Source organism: Gallus gallus, chromosome 3 (assembly GCF_016699485.2).
Source record: "Gallus gallus isolate bGalGal1 chromosome 3, bGalGal1.mat.broiler.GRCg7b, whole genome shotgun sequence".
Lineage (NCBI taxonomy): Eukaryota > Metazoa > Chordata > Aves > Galliformes > Phasianidae > Gallus > Gallus gallus.
Window position 1 is genome coordinate 5,164,038 of NC_052534.1, and position 14,365 is coordinate 5,178,402.

At 38.9% G+C, this 14,365-nt stretch overlaps 1 protein-coding gene and 1 long non-coding RNA gene across 10 annotated transcripts in view; both read left to right on the forward strand.

Annotated features, from left to right (window-relative positions):
- The window catches only part of LOC124418349, a 67,672-nt gene extending 63,597 nt beyond the window's left edge, over nucleotides 1-4,075 (forward strand). The window contains exon 2 of the long non-coding RNA XR_006938892.1: nucleotides 109-4,075. This is a non-coding gene — a long non-coding RNA (uncharacterized LOC124418349). The remainder of the gene's footprint in view (nucleotides 1-108) is intronic.
- The window catches only part of MACROD2 (MACRO domain containing 2), an 838,556-nt gene that overhangs the window by 398,455 nt on the left and 425,736 nt on the right, over nucleotides 1-14,365 (forward strand). The window lies entirely within an intron of this gene.

Here is a 14,365-nt window from a genome sequence, read left to right on the forward strand (position 1 = left end):
GTCCACCTCAACCTGGAAAAGAACTCAGCATATCAGGTCCTTGTGTTTACTGGAGAGGGAGTAAAGAGGGAGCTTGAAAGCTGTATGAAAGATTTTCTGTGATCCTAGCCTTGCGCAGCAAGTACAAGAGGCCCCTCTTCACTATGCTCCCATGTGCTAACTGGATGCTAGTACGGACTGCTTCTGCCAGTTAACGTCATGTTAAGGGAGAGCAATTTATCAAGGAAGTCATGTGAGAAACCTTCTGTGTCAAATGGTAAGTGTGAGCTTGTTCTTCAGATTTGTCTCTCCTGCTGCTGTTTTACTGGAGAAGTTTAGTCTTGAATTGGCTTGGGTACTCTAGTAAAAGGGTTGAGCTTAGCAGGCAAAAGGCAAGGAAGAATATTTACTAAAAATAATGACTAGTGATTTAGTTATTTTTGGTAGGTGCTGTTTACTTCATTGTTTTCTGATGTTGTGGTGTGAGTAAATTGTACGTAATTTAGTTCAGTGCAGTTATACAAGTTCATCTAGTTCTTGATATTGTATTTAGAGTCCCCAACAAGTTATGGAATATAGCAAGTATTCTTTTTTTAAAAAAAGCACTCCAGCAGAGTTAAGTATGTTGTTATGCCCTTAATTTTGTCTTTTTCTTTCTGCGTGCAATCATTTCTATTATTTTGCCATCATTACGTGGTGTAATGGGAGTAAGCTGAAACACTCGAAGCACAGAATTGTGTTCGTAGAGAGATTTTTTAGAAGGAAATGAATTGTGGTGGATTATTATCCAAAGTACACCAGCATACACACAGTATCTTCCCTGTTAAGTGGTACAACAAATGTATTCATAATTAAATGTGTGATGCATGGAGTAATTCTCAGGGGAACCATTTCATATCATTAATTTCTAATAACTGAATTACTCTATAATATCATATCACAAAGAAGATAAGTACTTTGAATGGTAGTGGCTAATTCTTCCGCTCCATATCAAGAACACATCCATACAGAAGTGGCTTCTTGCAGGGGGGAATGATGCCAGTGAAACGTTGCATCCTATTTGAACCAATAATGCAGGGTTTCTTCCTCCGGGTCTCTATTAGGAGTGCCAAAGAGTGTGTGATTTGGGTCCAGTTATGATTTTATTTATGTTTTTGCAGCTTCTGGGTCTGAGTAACAAAAGAATTCGGCTTCTTATTATTTTCAGCTCACTTTGAAATCACAGTACATGAGAATTCTTTGAAGTAAGTCTTCAGCAAGCTGCTGAAAGTAACACTTTTTCATTAAAACATAAGTCTTCTGGCTTACAGTATATTCAAGTTCCTTGTACGCTCTGTAAGAGCTAATAGGAGGCCTGATTAAAAATGCAGAGAGCTTGTCAGAGTGCAAGAGGAGATTTACACAGCTTCTGGGCAGCTTTCTACACAGAAAACTGAGGCTTTCCTTTCACGGTGTTATTTTACTTCTTCCATTTCTCCCCACCTACTTTTCCGTTATCTCGTATGGTGCTGGTCATAACAATGGATATATGGTGAATGTCAGTTAAAAGCCAAGTCCCTGTCTATTATAACTAATGAAAATATATTGAATTTAATATAGCTGGTTGGAGATGTTAGTTTCTGACAGTAAATGATGGCTCATAATAATTATGGTCATTATCATGCAAGTTCAGTGTGTTCTTCAAGCTCAAGGTACTACTAGTATTTGAGACTTGAGAAAAATACCCCAAACCTTAAGCTTTTTTTTTTTGAAGAAAAAACTAAGCCTTTTTGTAATGCTGCTGCTTGGGCTAACCTCTGTGTGAAAACGTCGTCCATATGCAGCTCAGTAAGCTGGGAAGGGACTATTGGGCTTTTGTGGGGAGCTGGAGGAATTGTGGCATGTCGACTTAGTTCATTTTTTGCTTCTTCCCCATCTTTTTAATCTTACTTTTCTCTCCATTTCATATGTGTTTGGAGGATGGACGGAGGGTCAGCACAGCTGGTTCAGGATTTGGGGCCACAAAGGTCCTCATTGGGTGTATGGGAGGAGATGAAGGACAAAGAACAGAGAGCTAAGCAGAGCTTTTCTGAGTTGTTAGGATATAAGTCAAAATACTTCAGTTTTTCTGTTCTTGAAATTAAGTGGAAAGAGGAGTTCCCATGAAAAAAAAAAATACCTTTTTTTTTATTGTGATAAATCAAAGAAGTGAGGCCAGCCAGAATTTCTTAAAGTAAAGGAAAAGGCTCTTTCCTACAGCAGGAAAAAACCAAGCAAACTAAAAGCTTATTTGTTTTCAATCCAGGAGTGGGGGTTTGGGGAGGAAAGCGTATCTGTTTATAGTGGGAGGGAACCCAGGCTGCTCGTTCTTTCCTCCCAGGCAGCTGGCAGAAGCTGTTCCACCTTGAATTATTCTCAGTGACTTTATGCAGGGATGTGGTCTGGTGTGGACTTCTGTTATGCTGCTCGTTTCTTTCATAGAAGTTTGCACATAACATTTAATGTTGTTATTACTTTGTAGACGTGCTAATAGCTTAGTAATGCATTTTCAGTGTTTATCCAAGGAAAAATTCTATAGAAATGTAAATTTCTCAGTTGCTCTTTCTGAAATGTGTGTTTTTAGAACTCCAGAAGTATGGCCCATAGGATGTTACTTCTGCTTCATGTTCTGCCTCTTCCAGTACGTTAAATAATTTGAGCTATTTAAAATATGGAGTGGGAATTCCCAGAGGTCTTATGGAAAATATTATCCTGAAGCTGAATGTAAGCTAATTATCCTTTTTTAATAAATCAAGTTGTTTTTTAAACAAAACGGAGGAAAAAAAAAAGGGGTGTTGGACAAAATGCTTTGCCTTGTGAGGCTAAGTGGGATTTTTGCGTCTTCCGGCCAATTTCAAACAATTACTGACTTTAAAAGCAAAATTGGCTCAAAATACAGCTTAAGTATTTTACCTAGAAGTTCAGGGAGAGCCAGGTGATGTTTCATTTCATAAATGCACAGCTGTATATGTTTGCTGGCTTGTTTAGTGGTGATCAGTGTAAGTCAACAGATGAGAAGCACGTTGAGATGTGGTGCTGCAAGATGAGAGCCAAACTCTTCCCAAGAGTGCTTATGACCTGGAAGTGGGGTGGGTGATTTCATGGGTGTTTGATTACTGTTGGTTGGGGTGAGCAGAAGAGGAAAGACTAGGTTTAAAAACAAGAGGAAAGAGGAATACGCATGGAGTGGCAGAGTAATGTCAAGATGAGGTGCTGCATTGAAGGTAGGAGACAACTCAGAGCAGGGATGACTTTCTGAGCCAATGCAATCGTTCCCTCCATGAACTACTCTGCAGTTTCTGCTAGGTTTGCTCTGCCAGCTATCATCTCCATCTGTTTCTTTTCCAAGGAAGGAGTTTGTGCATCTCCTGTGATGATACGTTAAGGGCTGAGCTTCTTGTTTGGTTATTTTAAAAATGCCAAAATGTAACAACTAAAAACCCTTCAAAGCTTAGGAACTTGTTATCTTAAAATGACAAAATGAAGGAATTTCTCTGTAGTGAAATTCAGCTGTCCTGTACAAAACACACAGGAGGAAGAGCACAAGAGCATAGCTTTAGCTTAGTGCAGTTTTTCATTGTTGCACTTCCCTGAACTCAACAGGAGAAATGGTTTGAGGTGCTGTCACCTGTAACTTCTGTCTTACAGAGGAAGAATTTCTGGGATCCTATCGTAAGAAAACCTTGGGGTGTATTGGCTATCAAGACCAGTGGTCCAAGTCAATCTCTTAGCAGCTGCTGAAGGCTAATACCTGAATACTGATGTCTTTCTGAAATTGGACTTTGGACCGTTATTCCTTTTTCTGGTTTTTATTCTTTTTTTTAATCAGTCCATGATAGCAGTAATTCAGATACAGTAATGTACAACTCCAACTGTCAAACCAATTACATTCTACATTCTTCTAAAAATGTAAAAGGCTGGAAATGTTGTACCTGCTTGTTAAATATTTCCAGGAAGCTATCATGCTTTTTGTCAAAGCTCCCTGATTTCACAAAATGTTTGTGTGAGTAATGGACTAGATTACTTCTAGGATGTGAAAACAGCATTTATAATTTTCTTTAGTAAGTTCAGCTCACGTATGCTTTATTGCAGAATTCAGCATTCTCTTACATTGGGTTTAACATACTAGCTAGAGAGAAATCAGTTTGTCAGCTGCACCCGGTTGTTCATTTTAACTGTGATTACAGTACGGTAAGCGGAGCGCAGGTTGGAGATGAAGGCATAAGATTTATTTCCTCAACCTTTACTGAAGGCTGTGGAAATTCAGAAGCATTTCAGTGCTGAAGTGTAATGGCTGTATGTCTATGCCTGTTTCAGGCATTCAGATTTTAAATAAATGCAGAATGCAAGTTGAAACTGTAGACCCTGCATTTTCAGTTATGCACCATTGGCTGCGCTTTTGCTGTTTTATTGCTATGAAAGAATGGTTGCCTTGATTATATGTACGTTATGAGAGCTGGGTGACTGGCAAGTTGAAAATGTAAAAGCGACATTTTCACTGTTTAAAAAATGCAGAAGTGAAGCCAGTGATATATTAAATTAAGGTAACTGCATGTAAATGCCCAATGTGTATTCATTTAGCATGTGGCTTGGACTAGCTGTTGGATGACTAATGGCTCCATGTTAGTCAGCAGGTATGGATGTGAAGAGCACGAAAATATCTAGAAGCAGTTAATTCGGCTGCTCATCCAGCCTGAGCAGCTCTTAAACTCTCAGCAAGGCTCAGCTGCCTCTCCAGTTTTCCTCATGCAAATAAAATGTAGTATCCACATTAATTAGTTTTTTTGGTAAAAGGCCAACAGGAGGAATGCATTTGTTTCTTAATAAGAAAATAATTATTGTATAATTCATTTGACTACATCAGCACTTTGCAGGAGAGTTTTCTTACTGTCTAATGACTACCTCTTGCAGAAGAATAAACTTTTTTCTTTCAGTAGAGAAAGCTGTGGACTGGGGGGGAAAAAAGCTCTTAGCTGCCATGTTTGTAGTGTCTGTTGCATTGGGTACTGCTCAGAATGAAATTTTTTCTTGTTTTCTGTGCTTGTTGGGAGATTTTTGGTTGCTTATCGAAGCAGTTACAATGGGCCAGCTTTTTTTTTTACTGCAAATGGCAGCCACCTTTCTGATGCGCTGCACGGCCACCTTCTAATTGGTAGAGCACGTAATTCTAGAGCAAATGAGAACATGTTCTGAATCCAACTCAATGTATTGAAATAAAACCGACAAGAATTTTTAAAAACTGCCATTTTCCCACTTCTGCCTTTCCTTACATAACAGAAACTTGACAGAAAGGTAGGGAGCTGGCGATACAGGACTCTTTCTTACAGACTCTAACTTTTTTTTTTTCCTGTGGGTACTCACAGTGCTCTCCAAATGTATGCAGTTTAAATAACTTTCTGTCCTCTGCTCACCTGTCTGTAATTTGTGAACAAATCATTTAGCAAATGACTACCTAAATCCTCTGGCTCAAAAAGAAAAAAAAAAAAATCTGGTAGCCAGGAAAGACTGGGAGTATGCAGAGGAATTAAGTGCTTTATACCATCAATAATGGCCTGGCCAACGCAGGGCCAAAGTTTTTAGTGGACAATAAGATGAAAAGCAAAGCAAGCATTTAGACCATCTGTATGTCTTTAAGGTGATTTGGGATTCAGGAAGACATCTGATTCCACTAAAGCAACTAAACATTCCCAAGAAGATAGTAGTAATATCAGGAGTTAGAAGGTGATCCTGTTAGATTTTTTTTTTTTTCCTCGAGGATAATTGGAAGCAGCTCACTTCAGCTTGTTTTCTGTAGTGGACACCATTTACTGAGACTGGGAGACCGAACTTCACTGGCTTAAAATATTTTCATTTTCTTTAATCATGTTTCCTTGTTTTTTTTCTCTGCACGTTCATATGTTTTGCCTTGAAATGGATGCCAAGACTGTGTTCCTGCCATTAGTGTTATTGCACCCACCTAATTCCCTTGTATGAGTGCTATAAGAGTTAAAATGCCATTGTTTGGAAAAATAAGTGATGTTCTAAATAATTAAAAAGCAACCTGTGCCTAATAAGGGTAAATATAACTGCTGAAATTTCTGCAGAAATTATATAATTTCTGCTTTTGGACTTAAGTATGATTTTGATGTAGGGTGTCTCTATTCATTGCAGGGGGGTTGGATTAAATGGCCTGTAAGGGTCCCTTCCAACTCAAATGGTTCTATGAAACAATTTGGTGACTTCCTGATGTCATCTTTTTGCCTCAATTGCAGTGAGGTATTTGAACATTGTTTCCAGATTATGGGTGGTTGATTGCTCCATAAAAGCATTAGGAGAGATAGAAGCTATCAGAGGATCCTCAGCGCTGTTCAAACAGCCCAACTTATAGGACTGAAGTGTAGTCTTAATAGAAAGTAAGGAGGATTCCCTCCAGTGTCTGTTTTCTTTTGAGAGTTTCCAATATGTTGATAATAGAAGTTGGTTTCTGGCAGTCCGTGTGTGCAGTGCTTGAGGTGTGTGTATTGGGTCAGAGCTACAGATGTAGCCAAGTGTTTGAATTAAGAATCCTTACCCAGCAATCCTCTCCGGGAATCCTGAAAGTGGAAAGAAGTTTGTGGTTGATGAACAAGTGAATGTGTGATTTGTTTTTTTGTTGCCTGCTTTGTCACCTGAAGGTGAATGCTCTGGAGAGGTCGTGTCTCACAGGAGCTGAGTGCAAGTAATTTTTTTCCAATTACTCCTAAAATATTATCAGCGTCTTTGCATTGGGGTGTGAAGAAGTCAGTCCAAATCCTAATAGTATCATCCAGTTAACATCAAAAGTAACTTAAGTGGCTTTCGAATGTGTGCAAATACAGGTCTGTAGACTCTTCTGAAAAGGTGTATCACTGGGAAAGGACTAGACTTTTCTATCAAGAAACTTTTGTTTCTGGTTATGTAGATAACTATCTGCTGTTTTAAAAACAAACAAAAAAGAAACAGGCAAAGCACTCCTGAATAAATATGATTGCTCCTTGCTGATGGGCTTTTGCACTTTCTTAATCCAGCCTCTTACTGGGAGTCTTATTGAGATCCCATGATGATTTGTCATGAATGTTACTGCTAAATAAAAATGTTTTATCTTTCCCTGAAATTGAATTGTTGGGTCACCAGCAAAATGATTATGGTTATCCCTTGGAAGGGGAAACTAATAATTTTTTAACTTATATTTTTCATTGCAAAGGAGTAAGGAAAACTTTTTTCATATGACAATTATTTTCAGGTTGCACGAGTGTGTAATTCTGATAGCATTAGCTGTCCTATGAAGAGGAAGCACCTCTTCATAGGCTGGCCTTGTAATAGTCAAGTCAGGTGTAAAAGTCTTTTGGTGCAGAATAAAATTAAAAAAAAAAAAAGCACAAATCAGAACAAATGTCTGGGCATGCCATGTTAACATGCTGTTCCATTTGGTGTATTTCTCTCAATTTATGGTCAAGTAATTTAAAAAAAAAAGCTAACAAGCCACATGGAAAAAACTTTGAAAGGCTTGCTTCTACATTGGTTTCTTATGTTATCTGGGTTAGATGGCTTTGTTCTTGTGGTTGTTGACTATTTACAGCAATTTACCCTATTATAGTTAAGGAAACAGCAGCAACGATGACATAATTTGATATTTTAGAACATTGGTTGTTGTGTCCTTATTTTCAAAGGTGTATAAATGCTTTGAGAGTGGAGAACAGCATTTTAGTGAGCTTTAATGGTATTGATAGAACTTCTCTAGCCTTAATCAGTCCCTGGAGCATCTTAAATCTATAAATAATGAGTGTTCTGGATGCAAGGTGCCTACTGCTACTGTTAGAGAGCAGAGCTTACCATTTCTTGGCTCTTGTGATTGGTTTGATGTTCAGCTTGAGTAAATTTTATTCACGTTAACCTTGAAGTAAGGAGCTTTAAGTTGATTATTGTTTTTTCATGTCTGAGTGTTTTGTTTCTCACTTTGTATTTTATATCATGGGAAGGTAAAGTTAATAAATTTTGTCTTTATATTCTGTGGTTACGAAGAAGGCTTACTTCAGTTGCTTGCTTAAAGAAAGAAAATTAAAAACAGGTGATATCATTTGTATTGCTTCCAAATGCACTTTTCAAACAGGCTGGTGGGTATCGAGGCTCACTGACAGGAAGCAAATGAATGTTACCCCTTTTTGTCTCCTTGCTGCCTCTTCTTTCTCCTCTTGTACTTGTATGGGCAGGCACGGTAATTGAAATGCACAGTATATGAATGTTACTGGTGGTAGCATTGCAAGAGAGTATTGGCTGCGTGGGGCAAAGGCCTCCTGCAGAAGGGAATTGAGTCAGTTGTGTTACAGTTTCCATGAGGAAGGATTTCACAAGCTAGTAATTGAGAAAAGGTGGACTGTTTTATTATCTCTTAGATGGTACTGTTTCAAGCCTTAATTAACCAAACTTCATGGAAGAAAATGGAAAATACTGTAAATATTTTTGAATGGAATATGGCAGAAGCAGTATAGTACTTCTTTGTGACTGCTGATAATGCAGTGGGCTTCATGAATTCTTTTGCACATCTGTACCAAAATTGAAGATCAGTATATCCTCAGTTTTTTTCTTGTTTCTCCTACAGTTTAGTTTGTAAACAAATCCAGATGACTGAAGAGGATTTCAACTGTCAGCTGTATGGTAGTAAGCAGTCTGTGTAGATCCAGTGCCCGTGTGCTTGTGTAATTACCAAAGAGAACTCAGTTTCCTCCTTCACTGCCTTGCTTGCCCTTGTTCTCACCTGTTGCCAAGATGCATTAGTGTTTTAGTATTTGGGCATACCTTAGAGATAAGAGTTTTGGAAAATGTGTGTTTGGTTAATTTTTAATTCTGTATGATATTAACAAGTTGCTGTCCTTAAAAGATAAGGTCAGATGCTTTTACTGATGCTTACCCTAGTTTGGAACTTTAAGCAATAGTATCGCGAGTGAAACCTGCATATTACTCCATGAAATACATTAGGAGGAGCTCCAATTTAAAGATTCTTACAGTGATTTGAAAGACACAATATTTTTTGGTGCCTTATCATACCGGAGAAAACCTGTGCACACATCTGTGCCGTTAACTTTATAAAGTTATTGTGGAACTACAACTTGTACTCTTTTAACTGATACCTGTTTAGTTACAACGTTTGTGAAATTACAAACCAGGTCTGAGTAGCTGCTTTGGTTTTTTTTTTTTTGCTGTTTTTGCTCCTAGTTTTACACTAAGTCATATTAATTCTGTGTTCAGAGGATAATTCTCCTAAGTCGTACACACTCTTAATAGCTTATGCATATGCATTTACTAAAAAAAAAAAATTAGCATTGCCAACAGAAATAGATGTCAGATAAACTGCTAGCTAAAGTGTATAGATAAATATGTCACACAGTTACTTGATGTACACTTAAGAAATGCCCCCTGTAGCAGATCTGTGAGCTGTTAAGGTCCTGATCCGGCATGCATTGAACTGGATCAGAGTTTTCCCATCTGTTCTGAGTCTGCTTTGTAAAGACAAATGGAATTGTTTAAAGCATTGTGTTCATACATTTCACACAACATATGAGACCTATTAATGGTTTATATTATGCAAAGTTTGGACAAGAGCCCTTCTTGGTCATCTTGTTGGCATCCCTCTTAACTAACTCCAACTATGGGAAATGAGCAGTTTGCCCTTCAGAAGACATACCTGTGGGTGAACCTACAGCTGCTGGTAAATGCAATGGTACCAGTGGGGCAGCTGCTGGGCAGTACAGCAGTTTCCAGATGAGTTTGCAGTGGAAAACAAAGTAAATTGGGTGAACGTAGCAGCAAATCATTATCAATGTACAAGAGAAAAACCAAACCAAAACACCGGAATGTTGCCTAGAAGAAACTATTCTTTGGTCTGAAGATTCTTATCTTCACAGCCCATAGAAAGCCTTCTTGTTGCACTGAAATTCTTTTATTTGTATTTGTTGTGCATGAGGAGTATTTCAGTGACATTCCTGTGTGGTTGATCAATGTTGTTTTTTTTCCTGTCTTAAAAGTTTTGGTGAACAGTGGAGGAATGTGGCTATGTCTAGATGGAAGTTGTGTATCAGGAATAAAAATGGAAGCTCCAAGAGCATTGAAGACCAATTCTTTAATTATGGTTTTAAATAATTTTTATGAAATAGAATTAAATCGTAATAAAAATCTAATTGAGGACCTGATGTATTAATGCTCTTGGAACGCTTTGGAAATATAGGATGTTCTGGCTGTATGCATTTCAGTGGTTCGCCTCAGGGCAGGAATATGGGTTTGCTTCCTTGTCATAGAGCACCCGTTGCAATCCAATAGGAGCTGTGCTGCACGATCTGATGGCTGCACACTGCTCCAGTTTGAAGGTGATTCACCCAGGTTGCTCTGCCTTGCTGCTTAATTATGTGCAAAGCTGGAAAGAGAATGTAGAAAAAAGTGTCTTTGCATGGCAATAATCAATAAGACCGATAGTTTAGGCCTCTTATGATCATGATTGAGTTCTTTTGAAAACAATTGTAAGAAAGGCTAATGATGTGGAACCTGTCATTTGCTGATTGCTCCTGACTATCCAGAATAAGTTATTTCAAATGGGATTAAAGATGTTATTTATCTGATTACACTAGTGAAGGTTTGAAATATTAAGTTTAAATTATGCTACGTGATTTTAAATCGATGGCGAGCTTTACTTCCCTTTTGGCTCATGTCTCTTGAAGAACTTAGGGGACCCCAGGCACCTGCATGTGCAACTCCATTCTAAGCCAGTGGGAACTGCAGCATGTATTTCAAGGACAGCACCGTAGCATTTGACTAGAGAGATTAATGACCCAGCATTGAGAAATTCCTCTTTAGTGGGTGAGACTGGAAGTGCCAATTCTAGTTTTTCTGTACTTGTGTAAGGTTGGTGGGGAAACGCAATGTATTTTTCTATTAGGCTTCTGCAAAACAGACTGGAAAGATATTGGAAAGCACTCCAGATGTTAAGTGGACCAAACAGTACAATCTCTTTTTGTGGAGTTCAAATGCTTATATATATCTACTAGGATAACTTTTCTTTCTTGGCTTTCTGAGGTGAGACAGATAAGTGATGATGGCTGTTAGTCTTCTTGTGTGGTAGTGACAAGTTACAAAGTTGACTTTTGGGCATTAAATTGCTAGGTGGACAGAGTTATCTATTGATTACAATCTGTCTTGTGCTGCAAGTAATATGCTGTGTTCAGACCTCTATATGAAGAGCTTACATATAAATAAGCTAAAACTCAAAACACATCAAAACTGTTTCCTTTGAGACCCCAAAAATATGGCTGAGGACAGACATGGGAGCAAAATATGATCTCCTCTGTGAATTTGTTGCAAACATAAAATCAAATTTTATTACGAAGTAATTTTGTCTGAGCTGCTGAAGTGCACAGCAGCGCTGATATGAGGACAAAAGCAACAGGGATAGAAAAGATAGAAATGTCCGGTTAACTCTTAGCTGGTTACTTTGGTATGAAGTCATAGGGTTGAAATTTGTTTCTGTGGAATTTCCTTTATAGGAAAATAATTCATATATACTTATCTATCCAAAGCAGTTTGGTAAATATGTAGATTTGTTTCTGTATAAGTTATATGGAAATGTGCTTTCCCAAAAGGCTTGGGGCTATGTACTTATTCCAGCTTCATACTTCTATGGTCCTTTGATTTTTATTATATTTTTTTGAGCTTTGACCAAGAGAGCCACTTAAAATGTGCGTTATTAATTACTTTTTGTAGTAAATTGATGAAAAAATACACTGGAACTCATTTTTAAGCTGAAGATACTGTAATTTGTAAGCCTGTTGTAATTTCTGCTGTAGTGTAGCAAAGCACTGGTTAAACAGGCTGTTTGGATAGACCAATTTGCAGTGGAGCAAATGAATCTTCTTTCAACACATTTACTCCTGAATTTGCTTTCTAGTCTTCAAATTGGCTGGAGTTGTCTGAGTAAATAATAGAACTTCAAAAGTAGTTCTTAATAACAGAAATGCTGACAGTATCTTCTCTACAGTGTAAGCAAGCATTTCTGTAAGCATTTATTACATGTTTGCCTTGGCTCCCGTGTGCCACATCTTCTAATCAGGCATCCTTTCATCCTTTTCCTGGCAATTTTGTTTTCTCCTTTGGTGAGTTATTAACTTCAGGTTATATGGTTCTTGTGTCACTATATAAATCTGGGACTGGAAATGGAAGGGGAACCACTTTGAACCATTTCAGTTGCCTAACATATTAGGAGGAATCTGATAACTCACAGAGACCTTGGCAACTGTGAGCATAATGGGAATTCAGTGTATTTGGTTGGATCGTTCTGGATTGAGCTGCAGTCAGCTGTGTGGCATGTGGAGTTGGGCCATCCACATTCTCTGCAGTGCTGCTGCTGAGACAGAGCAGCGCAGGATCTGTCTTGCTGATGGTATGTCTATGATTGTCTGCAAGCATACCTGGAAAGCTCTAGCAGTGTGAGTGTGCTGCCAGCCTTTTCTCTCCTTGGATCTTTAGCTTGACTTGGAGAGGAAACAGGGAGGACGGGCATTGCTTGGTGCGAGCAGCAAGCTCACGTCTATACAAACACCCACACAACCCCAACCAAAAAAGCAGTGTGAGCAGTCCCTGCATCTTGCATTGTGATTTCTCCCTCAGCCTGTAACTTTTTCACACCAGTTGTTTAGAGCCCTGTGTTTTATTAGCAAAAACGTTTCTCGTCCTCCCAGTTGGAAAGCACATTGCTTAGGATGCAGATCTTACGAGGCAGCAGGGTTGTGACACTTGGAAAGCTCCTTGGATTTATGGTTTGTAAGGCTGAGATATTTAACCAGATGTTCTTATTGATTGAATCACGATTATTTTATTCTGAAATTTGGGGGGTGGGGAGGTGGTTTCTGAGGAGGGTTTTTGAGCTGTGGCTGTTGGCTTGTTGACCTGGTGACTTGGGTGGCAGCTGCCTGTGGGCTGTGTGTGGGATGGTAGGCCTCAGCCTGGGCCCTGTGCTGCCCCTGGTCCCCGTGCTGCGGCCTGCTTCATAGCCTGGGCTGAGTGATCAGAGCAGAACGCACTGCTGCCTTTGGAAGTGTAGTCATGTGCTTGTGGGGGGGAAACAGTGCAAGGTAAACTCAATGTGTAGTAATGAATTTAGCTTATCCATGCATCCATTATCCGTGTCTCGCGCAGCTCCTTGATATCCTGTTTCATCTTCAGAGGGAGTCAAAGTTTCATAGGAGCTTGCTGAGCACTTTGGGACTGGCAGTCATCTCACACAGTTTGTTGCACTTTAAGTTTGTCCTTACTTCTGCCCTTTTTATAGAAGATTTTATGTCGAATCGGATGCAGGTCTGCATTATGTGGCATGCACAAAGATTGGATAAGGAGTGGGAAATTGCTAAAACCGATCAACCCTGAAGTGCACTGTAAGTGGTTACTCCGGGGACTTGGGCAACAACCATCTGCTGTGTGTATGCACATATATTGCGTGTGGTTTTTAAAAAAAGAAGGGGAAATGTTGAAGGAGAGACCCTGATATTTATTTTTCAATAATCTGTCTTTATTCTCTTAAGGTTTGAGACTTACTCCTGCATAAAAGAAGTTAACTTTTTTGCTGGGCAACATAAGCTATTAAGCTAATACTTAAACATTTGCAGTGCTTATAAAGCTGAATTATTAGTAAGATTCAGAAATAAGCGTGTCCACAAATGACATACTGCTGCACCAAAATTTCTCACTTAATATTTAATATTAAATAATTGCATTTAATATAAGTGCAAAGAGTTGTGGGCAATCTAGTGAAAATATAAATAAGCCTTGTTGCTTATCCTGAAATTTCATGTCTTTGGGACTTTTAACATTCTAAATGTTATAAAATTGTAGTTCGTGTCTCCTGTTTCTCAGTGGTAGTGCAAGGAAGGTAACAAAGTATGTTGTAGCTCCGTCTCCATAGTCTTTCAGGCTGCTGAGCTGCCTTGGTGCCTGGTGAGGTGGCTTCTGGGTCTTCCTGACTGGTGGGAGAACCATCTGTGGTGTCAGTCCTCTGTTGATATAACCATTATGTTTCTGTATTACTGTAAGATTTGCCTTAAAGTTTTGGTGCAAATTTGAGTTAGAAACGGTAAAGAGGACTCGGGGAAATCGGAGAGAGCTGGTTTGGGCACCTCACGTCTGTAACTTCCAACGTCAGTGTAAGCTGTGTGTTTCCAAGCAACCTTCTGTTGGCTTTGCACATAAATTGATGCCTTTGCAGATGTTTAATTATTGGAAGGGTACTCTTTGGACTGAGCGTTGTGATTCAGTTAAGGCCAGCATGATACCTACGTGGAAAAAGATGCATTTACGTAAGCCTCAGGTGTTTGCCTCTGTTCTTAGGCATCCA